General features: G+C 35.1%; 1 long non-coding RNA gene across 4 annotated transcripts in view; it reads right to left on the bottom strand.

The window, feature by feature from the left end:
- Positions 1-16,550, bottom strand: part of LOC134760074 (uncharacterized) — a 104,391-nt gene extending 87,841 nt beyond the window's left edge. For 2 of the 4 annotated variants that reach the window (XR_010136961.1, XR_010136963.1), the window contains exon 1: positions 16,369-16,550. This is a non-coding gene — a long non-coding RNA (uncharacterized LOC134760074). The remainder of the gene's footprint in view (positions 1-16,368) is intronic. The other 2 variants (XR_010136964.1, XR_010136962.1) reach the window with 1 other exon arrangement.
- Between the last annotated feature and the right edge of the window lie 2 nt (positions 16,551-16,552).

The following is a 16,552-nucleotide window of genomic DNA, read 5'->3' as shown; positions in this document are numbered from 1 at the left end:
TGTAAGTTGCTGTGAAGTTCTCAGGAAAATATCACTCAAGAGGATAAGAACTCAGAAGCTCTTCAAGCATATGGAGTATCTTTTCCTTTAAAATTCCCAGGACAGGGCTAGACTCACACCAGACACTTGAATATTTGTGTGACTAGACTCTGCACAACCCAAGAGTAGGGCTGTATCTGACTTGTTCACAGTTGAATCTCCATTGCCTACCAAAGCATCAGACATATAATTAATGTTGAGGAGAAAGAAAGCCTAAAGGCCCAAGATAGTTAGCTTCAGTTCTAAGTAACAACATTCTCTTAGACAGTGTACTGAAAGGGTCAGGCACTGAACAAAACATCTGCACTTTAACAACTGTCTTAATAATAGCACATGTTATTAAACACCAAAGAACTTTTGGAACTACTCACATTAAAAAAATTTAGAAAATTGCATTCAAATTATAGGTAATTTACATATGAAATTGCTTGCAGTTAATGTGTTGCTTAATAGGCACACATTTGTTCGTATAAATTTTAGTATTTTCTTTGCCCATGATTTAACTAACTTACCTTTTCAAGAAAGTTGCTGTAAAACTATACTTGAAATCTCAATAGTTTTGCCTTTTTTCTTTGTGAGGGAGATGATGCTGCTGTTTGGGTATAAGGATAGGAGGTAAAGCCAGTTGAAAGGGAAAACAATAACAAAGCAGATAGTACAGTTTATTTTCTTCAGGGAGATTTTCCAAGTGTTTTGGAAACCCATTTGTATCGACAAAAATAAATGAGATTAAATTGACTGAAAAGAGAGCTCCCATTAAAAAAGTTCAAAATATAAACTGTATTACCCTTCAGTTACTGATAATAACAAGAATTTACCTATTTCAGTTTATAGTTTACAACATGCTTTTACATAATCTATCGCAATGGATTTGAATAACTAATAAGTTGTCATGCAACTAATATTTACCCATTGATTGTTTCCCATTTCCTTGATTATTCAAGCAATTCACAGTCATTACGGAAAGTTAAAATATGGGGAAACATACAGAAAAAGTTCATTCTAAACCAATCACAATACTTTGGTGAATTTCTTCAGTCTTTTTAATGCACTCTTATTATATTTTAGTTAACAGTCTATGTATAGTTTATTATTTATCTTTTTCTTTTGACAGTATAACAAGCATTTTCCCACTTTGTTCACATATCATTTGAATAACCGCATATTTCTAGTTTTTAAACATGCATAAATAGAAAGATATTGTGGATATAATTATGCTAAAAAGTTTTTGTATTTCAGAATATTTTCTTAAATTACAAGATTACATTTAGCAAATAGTAGAATCAACCACAGAATCAGACAAGTTTTTATATTGTGTAGCCAATCTTATTGCCAATGAGAATAATTTTATTTTTGCCTCCCTTAAAAATCTATAGAAAATTTTCCTTCCATCTCTCTTAAAGACAGGAGCCCTTGAATCACAGTTTGCATTATCTCTTCTCATTATGTTATCCAGTAAAGAAAACATCTAGTGCTATCTTGGTATAAAAATATATTTAAAGAATATCATCAATATTTATATCATTCTCTTTTCAAAATAATATTTTTTTCTTAAATCTTTCTCCATATGTTGTTTTCCCATTGTTTTTGTGGCTTTCCTGTGCATGTACTCTTCTGCATAATTTATGACAGAATAAAATACAATGCTTAAACTATGATAAGTACTATGATTTTATTATTTTAAAATAGAATTATAAATAGTAAATTTAAGCATTGAAGAATTTTAAAAAACTGTAAAATCTGAACATTAGAACTATAGATGAATATGATAATAATAATGATAGCAACCAACTTAACTGAGAACTCATTATTTACTTGGCAGAGTAACTCAGTAAAAATAATGACATGATTGAGAAAAAAGAAGATATCACCTCAACAACTAGGAGTGGTGAGCCAACTTAGTGATGCAGGAAGTAAGTTTAGCCTTCCCTTAAATACATGTATATAGAATATTAATAAGAACTTCTGCTAGTTAACCAAGAGGTATACAAAAAGACACTTTCTGATCTTGAGGGTTGTTGTAGAATCTACACTTAGAGACTATTAAAAATGAAAGGGGAGAACAATTGGTAGAAGGAGCATGACTTATTGAGTATACTTTTCTTTTCTTTCTTTTTAAAATAATAGATGGCTGAAAATAGAAGAGTAAGAATGGGAATATAAATGAGGATCAAGGCCAAGTGCAGTGGCTCACACCTGTAATCCCAGCACTTTGGGAGGCTGAGGCGAGCAGATCACTTGAGCTCAGGAGTTCGAGATCAGCCTGGCCAACATGGTGAAACCCCATCTCTACTAAAATTATAAAAATTCGCCAGGCGTGGGGTCGTGTACCGTAATCCCAGCTACTTTGGAGGCTGAGGCTCCAGAAACACTTGAAGCTGGGAGGCAGAAATTGTAGTGAGCTGAGGTCATGCTACTGCACTCCAGCCTGGGCGACACAGCAAGACTCTATCTCAAAAAATAAAAATTAAAAAACAGCTGGGTGCGGTGGCTCATGCCTGTAATCCCAGCTCTTTGGGAGGCTGAGGCGGGGGGATCACTTGAGGTCAGGAGTTCGAGACCAGCCTGGCCAACATGATGAAAACCCCCTCTCTACTAAAAATACAAAAATTAGTTAGGCGTGGTGGCAGGTGCCTATAATCCCAGCTACTCGGGAAGGTTGAGGCAGGAGAATCGCTTGAACCTGGGAGGGAGAAGTTACAGTGAGCTGAGAATATGCCACTGCACTCCAGCCTGGGCAACAGAGCGAGACTCTTTCTCAAATAAATAAATAAATAAATGTGGATCAAAGAAAGGAAAATAATCAAATGTCTTGAAAAAAGGGATAAAAATAGTAGGCTTACTATATGTGCCAATCACTATGCTGAGAAGTTTTTTATGTTATCTAATTTTCATATTCACAATGCTATGAAGTAAAATTATTCCCACACAAACCAGGGAAGAAACTGACCAGCAAACGCATTATGGGGTATAGAAGTCTGGGTTGGGAAGGGGAAAAGATGGCTGGATAAAAGTGAGATAAGTGGATATATAAAATTTTTATCAAAAATAAACAATTGAGGCAAGGGGAGCACTAAAAAGATAAGCAATTAGAAATAAATCTGTCTTTAAAAACTGAATAAAATATAGAAAGCCATGAAAATTGTTTGTCCTTACTCAATACCTGTCTATTATACAAGTATTTTTTTTCTGTAACACTGGGCTAATCACCATGGAAAACGAACAACTGAAAAAAATGACATGATCCCTGATCTTATAAGCCTACAATCTTTTAGAGAAATAATAATAACAATTATTTATTTACTTAATTGCCTGCCATTATACACACATCTCATTGAATCCTTAAAACATCCCCGTGAGGCAGGTCTTATTGCTCCAACCCAAATAATGGGGAAACCACCCCTTAAAGAGGCTAGGTAAACTTCCTAAAGTCACATGGGAAGTTAATGCAAGAGCCAGGACTCTAATTCTAAAGTCCTTAAACATCACTGTCTTTTAGAAGACTTTCAAATGTGAAGTATTTAGAAAGGAAACAAGTCAAACATAAAGTAGAGCATGAAATGCATTATATTCATTTATATTCTGTCTCGTTCTATATAATTGCTATATAATCTATATAACTGCTATATTATAGATATAGCAATCTGACATGACAAAACAGACAATATAAATAATAAGTTATTTGGTACATTGCAAAGGCCTGTAAGACTTAGTTTCTTGTCATATATGGACCTTGAGATAACCTTTAAAAGGACTGCAAGTCTTGGATTGGAAAAAAGTAGAACATTCAAGACTTCAGGGCACAGCAGAAAGAAAGCCCCAAAGACAGTAAAAATGAAAGACAGAAAGAGAGAGAGACAGCGCAAGCAAGCAGGCAGGCACAAGTAGTTCAGTCAAGCTACACTTGCAAATATATTTTGAGATAATGAGTGTATAGGAGGATGCCTGAAGATCGGGTTGGAATGGCACCAGCAGTTATTTCAAAAATGCCACAGGCTATGCTTGTCTGGGCTAAGCTGAGAAACTAAATGTATGACATCCACGGTTTATTAATGGCATTACCATTAGATAGAAGCTAATGTATTTTACTAACAAACGATGGCCTGAGACCAAAAAAAAAAAAAAAATCATAGAATGGTTAAGCCAGTGAACTTGAAAATAAGTATTTTTTAAAAATTGAATGTCATATCCACATAAGATTTTCTCAAATTCGTCTTTTAAAACATGAATTTTTTATACCATAAAAAGGATGTGCATAAAAATGTGAAAATTAAAATGTATATACTTAAGTAATCTGCAGATTCAAATATGCAAAGGTAAATCAAAGATAACATACACATTTAGAGGAAAATCAATCTACCCTCTTAATTGAACTGCTAGTCAGTCCCTTGGTGCCAGTGCTCTGCCCTCACTGATGTGCACCATTAGGAGTTGCAGGAATGAGAGACAATCACAGGTCTGGTGGGTGAAAGATAAAGCATGTTGAGTTTTGAGGCTATATTTAGGAGAAAAAAAAGGACATGAAAATGTACCTAGTAGGAGTAAAGATACCCATTATGTACTGTGTTGTTTTATAGTAAGACTTGTGGCAAATGGGGACTGTATTAAGGTGACATTTACCTGTACCAGAAAGTTACTGGCTAGGAAAAATCAATAGGAAGAGAACTACCAGGTCTGAAACTGAGCCTGTTCCTGAATGTAGGCAAAGGGGGCAACTTCTATAGTAACATGTAGACAAGGGTAAAGTACCATGTTGGCAACATAGAGTTCTCATATCAAACTATTCATGGGAACTCAAATGCCTTCTGTATATCCTCTGTCATATCTAAATCCTTGGGCAATGGCTTCAGGAGAGAAAACGGCAGGGCAGAGAAAATATCACTTTTACTACCTGAAAGCAGGACCTCTCCTCCATATGGTCATTTACATGTATTAGATCATGCACAGACAGGGTTAGGGCTGAATAAACTAGGCACATGGTTAGTGCTTAATAAATGTTACTTTATTGTTATTATTCCCCAGTATTACCACAGTGATTTGGTATGCATTTGAAGGACCTGTCAGGTGACTTTTGTTCATCACTAGGACTAGCATGATCACAGAAACAAGTTGTAGCTCCAAGATTTAGGGGGGTGATTTGCCCTATGTTCTTCTGCTGATGTAGCAAGACTACCCTCACCCCAGCCTTACCACTGTCACACTAACCACATCCCATAATGAGCACACTCCCTTTACATATGCTCCACCATTCTTAATATTCCAGGCAAGATTTTTCCAGGATGGCCTTTGCCTTGAAAGCTGAACATCATTCAACACATTCTACCTAGTGAACTCTGTGATTAATTCATTATCAGTTTCTGCTGCTATTTTGCTTGACTCCAGGTATCTTTTGCTCTGAAAATACATACCATGCTTAACCTGTATGACTCCTTTATCTACCTAGAAAGATTACTAATCCCATAAAGCAATCCTCATCAGATATGACTTCAATTGCTACACTCTGCCACATTAATTTGTGATTGCTGGTCTAATTACCAACATATTTTACTCTTCTAACAGAAAATTCTTTCCCCAACCTTAATTATGATTAGTCACATATATCTTAAGTTCTCCCAAAAGGAAACAAAAAGTCATAGCTTTTATTGGTGACTTTTGTGCAAAGCATTTAATGTTGTATGCTGAAAAACACCATAATTTAAAAGTAACAGTTGGATAAAGAAAATGTGGCACATATACACCATGGAATACTTTGCAGCCATAAAAAAGAATGAGATCATGTCCTTTGCGGGGACATGGATGAAGCTGGAAGCTATCATTCTCAGCAATCTAACACAGGAACAGAAAATCAAACACATCATGTTCTCACTCATAAATGGGAGTTGAACAATGAGAACACATGGACACAGGGAGGGAAAAAACACAGGGAGTGGAGGGAAAGGGGGAAAGCATTAGGACAAATGCCTAACGCATGCAGGGCTTAAAACCTAGATGACGGGTTGATAGGTGCAGTAAACCACCATAGCACATGTATACCTATGTAACAAACCTGCACATTCTGCACATGTATCCTGAAACGTAAAATAAAATAAAAAATAAAAATATATAAAAAATAAATAAAATTTAAAAAGTAACAATAACTAACATTGAGTGCTTACTAAGTGCCATGATCTCTAAGCACTTCACATGTATTAAAAAAAATTTACTCCTTACACAACCATATAAGGTCAGACTATAGTTATTCCCATTTTACAGATAAGGAAACAGGCACAGAAAGGTTATCTAACTCAGCAGTCCCCAACCTTTTTGGCACCAGGGACCAGTTTTATGGAAGACAGTTTTTCCATGGCCTGGGGTTGTCAGGGGATGAGGGAAGTAGGGGATGGTTTCAGGATGAAACTGTTCCACCTTGGATCACTGAGTACTAGATTCTCTTAAGGAGAGCGCAACCTAGATCCCTCACATGCATGGTTCACAATAGGATTCACACTCCTATGAGTAGTGAATGCTGCTGATCTGACAGGAGGTGGAGCTCAGGGGGCAATGCTCACTCGCCCACTGCTCACCCCCTTCTCTGCGGCCCGGTTCCTAACAGGCCACAGACCAGTACTTGTTCACAACCCAGGGGTTGAGGAGCCCTGATCTAACTTACTTAAAACCATACTGCTATTAAGTGTTAGAATTAGCAAAAGAAGAGACAGGAAAAATAAACAGAATAGATAAACCAAAGGTAGATACTTATGTATAGAAGAATGATACTGAGGAGCTATGTTCAAAAAAATGGTTAGTGTATTAGTTTCCTAGGTCTGTTGTAACAAGTTATCACAAACTGGTAGCTTAAAACAACATATATTTATTATCTCACAGTTGTGGAGGAAAGAAGTGCAAAGTCAAGCTGTCAGCAGGGTTGGTTCCTTCTGGAGATTATGAAAGAGAAACCGTTCCATGCCTTTTTCCTAAGCCATTGTCAATCCTTGGCATTCCTTGGTTTGTCGCTGCATATCTTCAACCTCTGCTTCCATGCTCACAGGACCTTCTCTCTCACTGTCTCCTTCTTTTCTGTTCCTTATAAAGATACTTGTCATTGGATTTAAGACTTGCCCTAATCTAGAATGATCTCATCTTGAGATCTTTACCTCAATTAGATCTACAAAGACCCTTATTTAAAATAAGGTCACATTCTGAGGTTCTGGGTACACATCTCTTTTGGGGGCCATAATTCAATCCACTACAGTTAGACAGTATTATTCACCATTAACTGCTGTAACAAACAACCCTAATATCTCAGATGCTCAACCAACAAAGATTTATTTTTTGTTCACATCACAGGTCAACCTGGGTGCTATGGGCCCCTTGGGAGTCTGGTGAATGCTTTGGACTTGTTCTCAGAATGATTTTTTTAAAAGTATAAGTAAAATGCAGACAATAAATAAGATTACAAATAAGATACATAAGATTATAATAAACAAAACACTTAGAATTACAAATGAAAACAATTATATTGAAATACAGTTATCAAAATAACAAAATAGCAGTAGATGCTTCTTTACTAAGGTATTGAAATAAAATCCAGAAATGAATCTAGTAATTATAATAATTTCAAAGAAGTAATGAATGCAAATGATCTACAACTATCCTGTGATTAAAGAAAAATCTGTGAATTCTGTTGATATCAAAGTCACAGGTACTAATTTGGTAGGTTTTTTTTGCCTTCAATCATGACTGAAGATAATGCTAAATTTCAGATAAAAGATAGTGAAAATAAATATGTGATTTTTCTTCCATAATCAAGTTTATGAACTCCCTGATTTCTATCTGTAAATTGTTTAGGGGGTCTGTGGATTCTAGAACGGAAACTCCTAAACTTGTGGCTGTGGCATTCCTCACACCTCAAAATCCTGTCCTGGATTCACTACATCTTGCCAGCAGACAGGGAAGAGATAGAACACAGAGAACCATGCAGCAGGTTTTAGGAGCCATGTCTGGAAAAGGTGCACATCACTTCTGCCCACATTTCATTGGTCAAAACTCAGTCATATACCAGCACCTAACTGTAAGAGAGGCTGAAACTAAATCTCCAATACTGGAAGAAGTCCACGTGTCCAAAGTCTGACAATATACCTCCACCTTTTTCTCATGCAAGATGGGGCTAAATCTCCTGAGAGACAACAGACTTTTCACAATTCTTTTGGGAAAAAAGCTCTTAAAGCAGGTGTCTTCACAATCAGAGGTTATTTCACAATCAAAAATAGAAGATCTAGGGCTGGGTCCTGTGGATCATGCCTGTAATCCCAGTACTTTCGGAGGCTGGAGTTCAAGAGCAGCCTGAGCAACATAGGAAAGACACAGTATCTACAAAAAAAAAAATTAGCCTGGCATGGTGGCACATGCCTGTAGTCCCAGGCACTTAGAGTCTGAGGCAGGAGGATCACTTAAACTCAGGAGTTTGAGGTTACAATGAGCTATGGATGCATCACTGAAATCCGGCCTGGGTTGTAGACCAAGACCCTGTCTCTAAAAATAAATAAATAACCCAGTAAAATCAAAGTGTATCAGCAATCAAACACACAAAAAGTCCAGTTAAAAAAAATAGAAGACCAATATCACGAAAAAACAAATACATTTAGTAAACAGAAGAATTTACTCCAGGCTAAAGGTAACAGAGTGAAAAGAATTTTTAAATGAATAATTTTAATATCTTCAGAAAGACATAAAGGAGGAAATCGACAAGCAGGCAAAAATAGAATATAATAAAACAGGAATGATAAGAAAAATAACCAATTAGACATTCTACAAATAAAACTCTATTTGAAATTTTAAAAAACTCAAAAGATGGGCTAAATAGAAAACTAAATACAGACAAAAAACAAATTAGTGAGCCAGAAGATGGAACTGAGGAAAGCTCCCAGCACCAACAAATAAAAAGACATTAAATATAAAAGAAATATTATAAGACATTTAGGATAAATCTTTTCAGAAAGAAAGAATAGAGAGAATGATCAGAAGGCATATCTTAAGAAAGAACAACTAACAATTTCCCAGAAATTAAAAAAAAAGACTTCATCTTCCTATTTTAAAAGTTTATCTCATGCTGAGCAAATTTAATTTTAAAAAGCTCCATATGGTAGAAGAATCAACTCAAGATGGATTAAAGACTTAAATCTAAGACCCAAAAACTATAAAAACCCTGGAAGAAAACCTAGGCAATACCATTCTGGACATAGGAACGGTCGAGGATTTCATGACAAAAATGCCAAAAGCGATTGCAGCAAATGCAAAAATCAACAAATGGGATTTATTTAAACTAAGCTTCTGCACAGCAAAGGAAACTATCAACAGATTGAACAGACAATCTACAGAACGGGAGAAAATTTTTTAAAACTATGCAACTGGCAAAGGTCTAATATCCAGCATCTATAAGGAACTTAAACAAATTTACAAGAAAACAACCCATCAAAAAGTGGGCAAAGGACATGAACAGACACTTTTCAAAAAAAGACGTACATGTGGCTAACAAGCTTATGAATAAAAGCTCAACATCACCAATTAGAGAAATGCAAATCAAAACCACAATGAGATACCATCTCACACAAGTCAGAATGACTATTACTAAAACGTCAAAAAAATAACAGGAGCTGATGAGATTGTAGAGAAAAAGGAATGCTTGCTTATACACTGTTGCTGGGAGAGTAAATTAGTTCAACCATTGTGGAAAACGGTGTGGCAATTCCTTGAAGACCTAAAAACAGAACCGCTGTTCTACCTAGCAATCCCATTACTGGGTATACATCCAAGGGAATATATATTGTCCTGTCATAAAGACACATGCATGCTTATGTTCACTGCAGTACTATTCACAATAGCAAAGATGTGGAAACAACCTAAATAGCCATAAATGGTAGACTCAATAAAGAAAATGTGGTACATATACACCATGGAGTACTATGCAGCCATAAAAAGAACAAGATCATGTCCTTTGCAGGAACATGGATGGTACTGGAGGGCATTACCCCTAGCAAACCAATGCAGGAACAGAAAATCAAATACCACATGTTCTCACTTACAAGTGGGAACTAAATGATGAGAACACATGGACACATAGAGGGAACCAACAGACACCAGGGTCTGCTGGAGGGAGGAGGGTGAGAGGAGGGAGAGGATTAAGAACAATAATAGGTATTAGGCTTAATACCTGGGTGATGAAATAATCTGTACAGTAAACTCCCATGAAACAGGTTTACCTGTATAACAAACCTGCACATGTACTCCTGACAGCAAAACTTTTTTTTTTTTTAAAGCTCCATATGGGAAAGAGGGAGAAATGAATAGGCAGAGCACAGAGGATTTTCAGGGCAGTGAAAATTGTCTTTATGATACTATAACGGTAGACGAATATCATTATACATTTGTCCAAATTCATAGAATGTACAATGCCAGGAGTAAACCCTAATGTAAAAATTGGCTTTGGGTGATCATAATATGTCAATGTAGGTTGATCAATTGTAACAAATTTACCATTTTGGTAGGGGAATATTGATATATGGGGAAGGCTAGGCATGTGTGAAGGTGTGAGAAAAACATTCAATAGACATAGACCCAGAAAAAAGAGATAATGTAACTAACAAAGAAAGATATTAAAATACGTAACATAAATATGCTCTATATGTTCAAGAAAATATGAGAAAACATGATAATAATGAGGAGAGAAATGGAATACACAATTAAGATTCAAATTGAACTATAGAAGTATTTCTATATAATAACTATAATAAAATGAGAAAAGAAATTTTAAAAGTGCCTTTTCCCCTTGAATTTATTTTCTTTTAGTTGGTTTAGTCCACTAAAATTAGTAATTCACATATTGTATTTCTACTGTTTCTACCAATTACTGAGAAAGGCGTGTTAAAGTCTCCAAGTATATATGTGGATTTGTATATTTCTCCTCTTTCAGTTCTATCAGTTTTTGTTTCAAGTATTTTGAAGATCTGTTGTTAATGCAAATTTAGTATTAAGTCTCCTTTGGGGAATTAACTCTCTAACATTACATCATGTTCTTCTGGCAACTACATTGTCTAATATTAAAATGTTTACAGCTTTATTGTTACTGATGTTTGCATAGTATATCTTTTTCCATCTTTTTATAATACTTTTAACTAACCTCTGTCTTTACATTTAAAGTTGGTTTCCTTTAGTCAGCATAATCTTAATTTTAATGCAATGTGCAATCTCTGTTTAGATCATTTACATTTTAATATAACTACTGATATGGCTGAATTAAAATCTACTTCCTTTTCTATTTGTTCCATCTCTTTTTCTGTTTCTATTTCTTTTCATGACTTTTTCAATAAACTATTTTTTACGATTCTCCACTATTAATTTATAATTTATACCTCTTAAAATATTTTTAGTTACTCTAGGTCTTACAATATATATCTTTATTAGACTACCTTCAATTAATATTATATTGCTATATTGTAGAAACCTTACAACTGTGTACTTACAATTCCTCCCTCCCAATTTGTGTGCTATGGTGTAATACATTTCTTTATATATGCTATAAGTCCACAATAATTTGCCACTATATTTGCTTTAGACAGTGAATTATCTTGATGGCAAATAAAAATAAAAATAAATATCTCATGTGTCACTTTATCATAAACATTTCTTAAGATTTTTGATTCATCATATAGATACAGGTTTCTTCCTCGTATCACACCCCTTCTGCCTGAAGAACTTCCTTTAACATTTCTTATAGGGCAGTTCTACTGGCAATAAATTATATTAGTTTTGTTTTCTTTTAAAAATCTTTATTTCTCTTTCATTTCTGAAATGGAGATGTGAAGTCTAATTTCCCTTCCCTTGAGTGTCAGCCAGACACAATTACTTGCTTCCAACAAATAAATTCCAACAATGTGTAACTTGAGAGACTAGGTCCTAAAAGGTATGGCTTATGTCTTGCTGGTTTTTTTTCAGAGTGGGTGATAGAACAGCAAGCAATGCCACTCCTGAATTTCTGACCCACAGAAACTATGAGATAAGAAATGTTGTTTTAAGCCACTAAATTTTGAGGTGATTTGTTATACAGTAGTATGTAACTAATATTGAGGTTCTCCAAACTTCTTGGATCTGTGGTTTGATGTCCTTCACTATTTTTGGAAACTCCTGTCATCATCTCTTGAAATATTTCTTTGCCCTATTCTCTCTCTAGTCTCCTTTTAGGATTTCAATTACAGGTACCTCAGACCGAATAATGCCCTCCAGTGCTTAGATGCTCATTTGCAGTGTTCAATACTTCCCAAATCATCTCTTATGGTGCCCAACCATCTCTAGCAGAGCAATATGCTCTTCTCTGAGGGACTCCACAGGGCTGTTCTTCTAAATTCCACAGTTTTAATAATTCCTCTTTCGTTTCCCCCAGCCCTAGAGATTAGCTGCTTCCTGAATGTACTACTTCTGTGATACTTTGTTTTCTTATTGCCTTTTCAGTTAATTAACCACTTACCATAATTAACAATGTTTATAGTAAACTTTCTCTGTTCAGATAACAGGTATGGCTTCTGTTTCCTGATTAAACCTCAACTGATACAGAAATTGGTATGAGATTTATTTATACCAGTAAGTAAATCTTCAAAAATGGGAGTTTGAGATTGGTTTAGTTATGTCCTTGGGCTTGACTACACTGCTACACCCCTTGCTAATAGGAAGCAATGTTGTGATCCATTGCATGAAATGGCAATACAATTTGCCAGTTATTATCCCAACTTACTTGATCATGAACTGTTTTGTTAAAATGAGCACCTTATAGACTAGCATTCCATAAAATACACTTTAGGAAATGCTTGCTTAACCATACTTCTCTATTTAATGTATCCTCCCTAAACATATTAAGCATGTTCAAGTTGCTGTTCATGTTTTCTATAAATTCCTCGAGAATTCTTATTTATCAATTCACATTTTGATATCAAATTCATATTTTTATCAATATCAATTCATATTTTACTTTAAGTGTTTATAGCTTTTCCTGATTCTGGACCCAACCCCCTCCCCAAAGGAACTAATTGGCTGTATTGCTTTATACATACCTCTAATATGGCCATTGTCACATTATATGAAGTTGTTTGCTTATATATCTATCTATCCCACTAGAACTGGAGCTCTTTGAGGAACAGTCCTTGTCTGATTCATCTTTGTAGCTCAATGTCAATTAGAGTGCCTGGTATATAGTAAGTACAATTAATTTGTATGTGTAAAATTATTGAGAATGGTTATGTAGGCTAGCTATATTTACTCCCTTAAGAAAACCTAGAACACTTTGAATTTGCTGCCACAAAAGAGAATAAACAGACATGTTTCATTATTTAAAATAAATTGTTTATAGCAGTCTATATGTTACAATTTTCCTTCAACAATAGGCACTTGTTTACTTTTTTCCATTTTATAAATCTGTTCACTTATGAAGGCAAATAAATTCAGCTCAACAGGCATATACTGAGCAATTAACTCTGTGCCAGAAACTATGCTAAGCCTTATGTACACCAACATATAAATGCTTATAGTTCAACAAGGAGACAGATATAGTCGAATAAATTCAAGTATCACTGTGATAACTACAATAATAGAAGTATATACAAGTTGTAGGAGTAGTTTAGCAGAGGAGAAAATAAGCTCTTTATAAGGGGGGATTCCCCAAAGATTTTCTAACTGGAGTTTGAAAATGGAAAAGGAGTTTCTCAAGCAGACAACAAGCACTGGGTAAAAATCAAAGCATGGAGGCAAGAAATAGTAAAGTGTTGAAGACATAAAAGCAGTTTCAGAAGCATTAAGCACCAGATGGTTTGTGGCAGAAAATGAGGCTGGAAATTTAGGCAAAGGCCAGATCATAAGAGCCTTAATGTCATTCTAAAGAACTTGGACTTATGCAGCAGGTGATGGGGAGACAGGGATGACAAATACCATTTATTTTACCTTTTCTGCATTGAAATAAAATCTGTATTATCATATATGCAACAAACATCAGTTGAGCCCTTCTCATTTTGCTGGGAACTGGGTTATTTAATAGAGTTGTGCCATTAAAGCTCATCATAAAAGACATTTTTGTTGATAAGGTAAATAGCCTAGATTTCATTTATAGTCTCTATCCTCCCAATTGATTCTTGGCATAAGCCTGCAGGACAGTATTTCTAACTCTGTTGCTAACGCGAACACCAACACTTTGAATCATTTCTGCCAGGCAGCAGATTTTTCAGCAACCCACTTTATAAACTGTAATTAGTTTTCCATAAAGAGCAAATTATTCCCTTTATTCCCTTTCTAAATTTCATAGCGCATATTATACTTTTGTTATACATACATACACACATACAATATCTACAAATTTCTATTTTGAGTTAGCCCAAAGGAATCCAAATCTTTTCAGGCTACAAACTCTTCTATTTAAAATAGAATTTTCTATTATAAAACAAGAAAATGAGAAAAATTTCGAAAATGAAGGTAATAGGCATCAAGAAGGAGTAAGAAAGGTCCTTAGAAAGAAGAAAGAATGCACAAAAGAGTTAACAAATTTTAAGTACTACTGGTTGAGTATCCCTTATCTGAACTACTTGGGACCAGAAGTGTCTCAGATTTCGGATTTTTTTTTAGATTTTGGAATATTTGCATACATATAATAAGCTATCTTGGGAATGGGACCCAAATCTAAACACAAAATTCATTTATGTTTCATGTATACTTTATACACATAACTTGAAGGTAATTTTATATGATGTTTTAAATAATTCTGTGCATGAAACAAAGTTTTGACTGCATGTTAACTGTGACCTGTTATGGTCGGATCAGGTGTGAAATTTTCCACTTGCGGTATTGGCGCTCAAAAAGTTTCAAATTTTGGATCATTTTCGATTTTGAATTTTCAGATTAGGAATGCTCAACCTGTACCTAAGTAAAGAATACTAAGATACAAGTACAGGTCTGGATATCAAATCACAGAATTACATGGAGAAGCAATACACAAATCAAATGGCCATCAGTTAATTCTATATTAGAGGCTCAAAAGAATAAGTAAAACTTGAAAATTCAAAATCAATGATGGCAAAGAAAGGAATAGCAGCACCTTGTTAAAGACAACATTTTTTAAATATACAAAGCATATTCCCAAATGTGTTGCATATCAGTGTGCTCCATATTTGAAAAAATATGAAACATCTCAATGAAAACAAATGATCTGAAACTGATCGCTAATTTGGTACAAAACAAAAACTTAGTTACCCCATTACAATGCTTGAATAAGAAGGTTGCTCAATTTTAGACTGGACATTGTGAAGTATTTTTCTGCCTGTAGAAATAGGCTGGAATATCAGTTGTATATCTTGCTGCCAACAAGGGAACAGAAAAGATTTCCCAAGATTCTGTCAAGCCTGGTGATCCCATTTGTCTTTGGAAATGAAAGCCTAATTAAGAGACTCCCTAGTGACAGGTCAAAGGAGTTTTTATCCCCATCGTCCTTATCCTAGTTCCTTGATGCATTAGTCCTTCCCTTTAATTTAGTCTACCCTAAAACTAAAGAATACACATTGTGCAAGTTTCCACCTTTGCTTTCTCTACTGTAAATGCATTAGACTATTAACAGAATTAAGAGTTTTAAATTCCACCTTCCTTATCTCTAAGCTGATGTTTATTTCTTGAAGTGTTTTTGAATAAAGCTTAACACTAAAAATTATTGTAATACTTTAATAGGATAACACTTTTTAAAAATATCGGAGTCTGACTAAAAGATTACAAAACCCCACAAACATCTTTATAACAAAGCTCTTATGATAAATAATACTTTGTAAAATTTCAATTCGGTTTTATGTCCTAATTTCAAAGATTGTGGTTGCATGATATTATTTATCCAGGTTAAATTCCTGTTGGAATTATATTGACAGTGTTTCATTTCTTTGAAACAATTTTAGGGTTAAGAGTCTCTACAGTTACAACAGAGAATATCAACTGTATTCCCAGTTACTCAGGAGGCTGAGGCAGGAGAACCGCTTGAACCTGGGAGGCAGAGGTTGCAGTGAGCCGAGGTAGTGCCATTGCACTCCAGTCTGGGCGACAGAGTGAGACTCTGTCTCCAAAACAACAACAACAACAACAACAGACTTAAAGTGATGAAAATGTTCTATCCAATGATGATAATTCCGTGTGAGTTTTCCAGTGTTTAGAAACACGTGGGGGCACCACTCCATCCCTGACCAACAAGCTTCCTCCAGACCCACTCCACACCGCCATGTTAAAATGTCAACTTTTAATTTTCGGACTCAAACTACAAAATTTAACTATGTCTCCTCTTACCAAGATTCACAATGAACATCTAGGAGTCAAGGTAGGCTTCATAACGCTAAACAGACCACGACTCTAAATGACCACCCCAAACATAGCATTCTAGCCTAGCTTTGGTCTGCAATTACCCACTTCAGAGCCTCGGCGCAATGTCACAGCTGCAACTGATTGGTGTAACGTGCTTGTCATTCACATA

This window comes from Pongo abelii, chromosome 15, assembly GCF_028885655.2.
Source record: "Pongo abelii isolate AG06213 chromosome 15, NHGRI_mPonAbe1-v2.0_pri, whole genome shotgun sequence".
In the NCBI taxonomy this organism is placed as follows: Eukaryota; Metazoa; Chordata; class Mammalia; order Primates; family Hominidae; genus Pongo; species Pongo abelii.
This window is presented reverse-complemented; position numbering and strand designations above follow the sequence as displayed.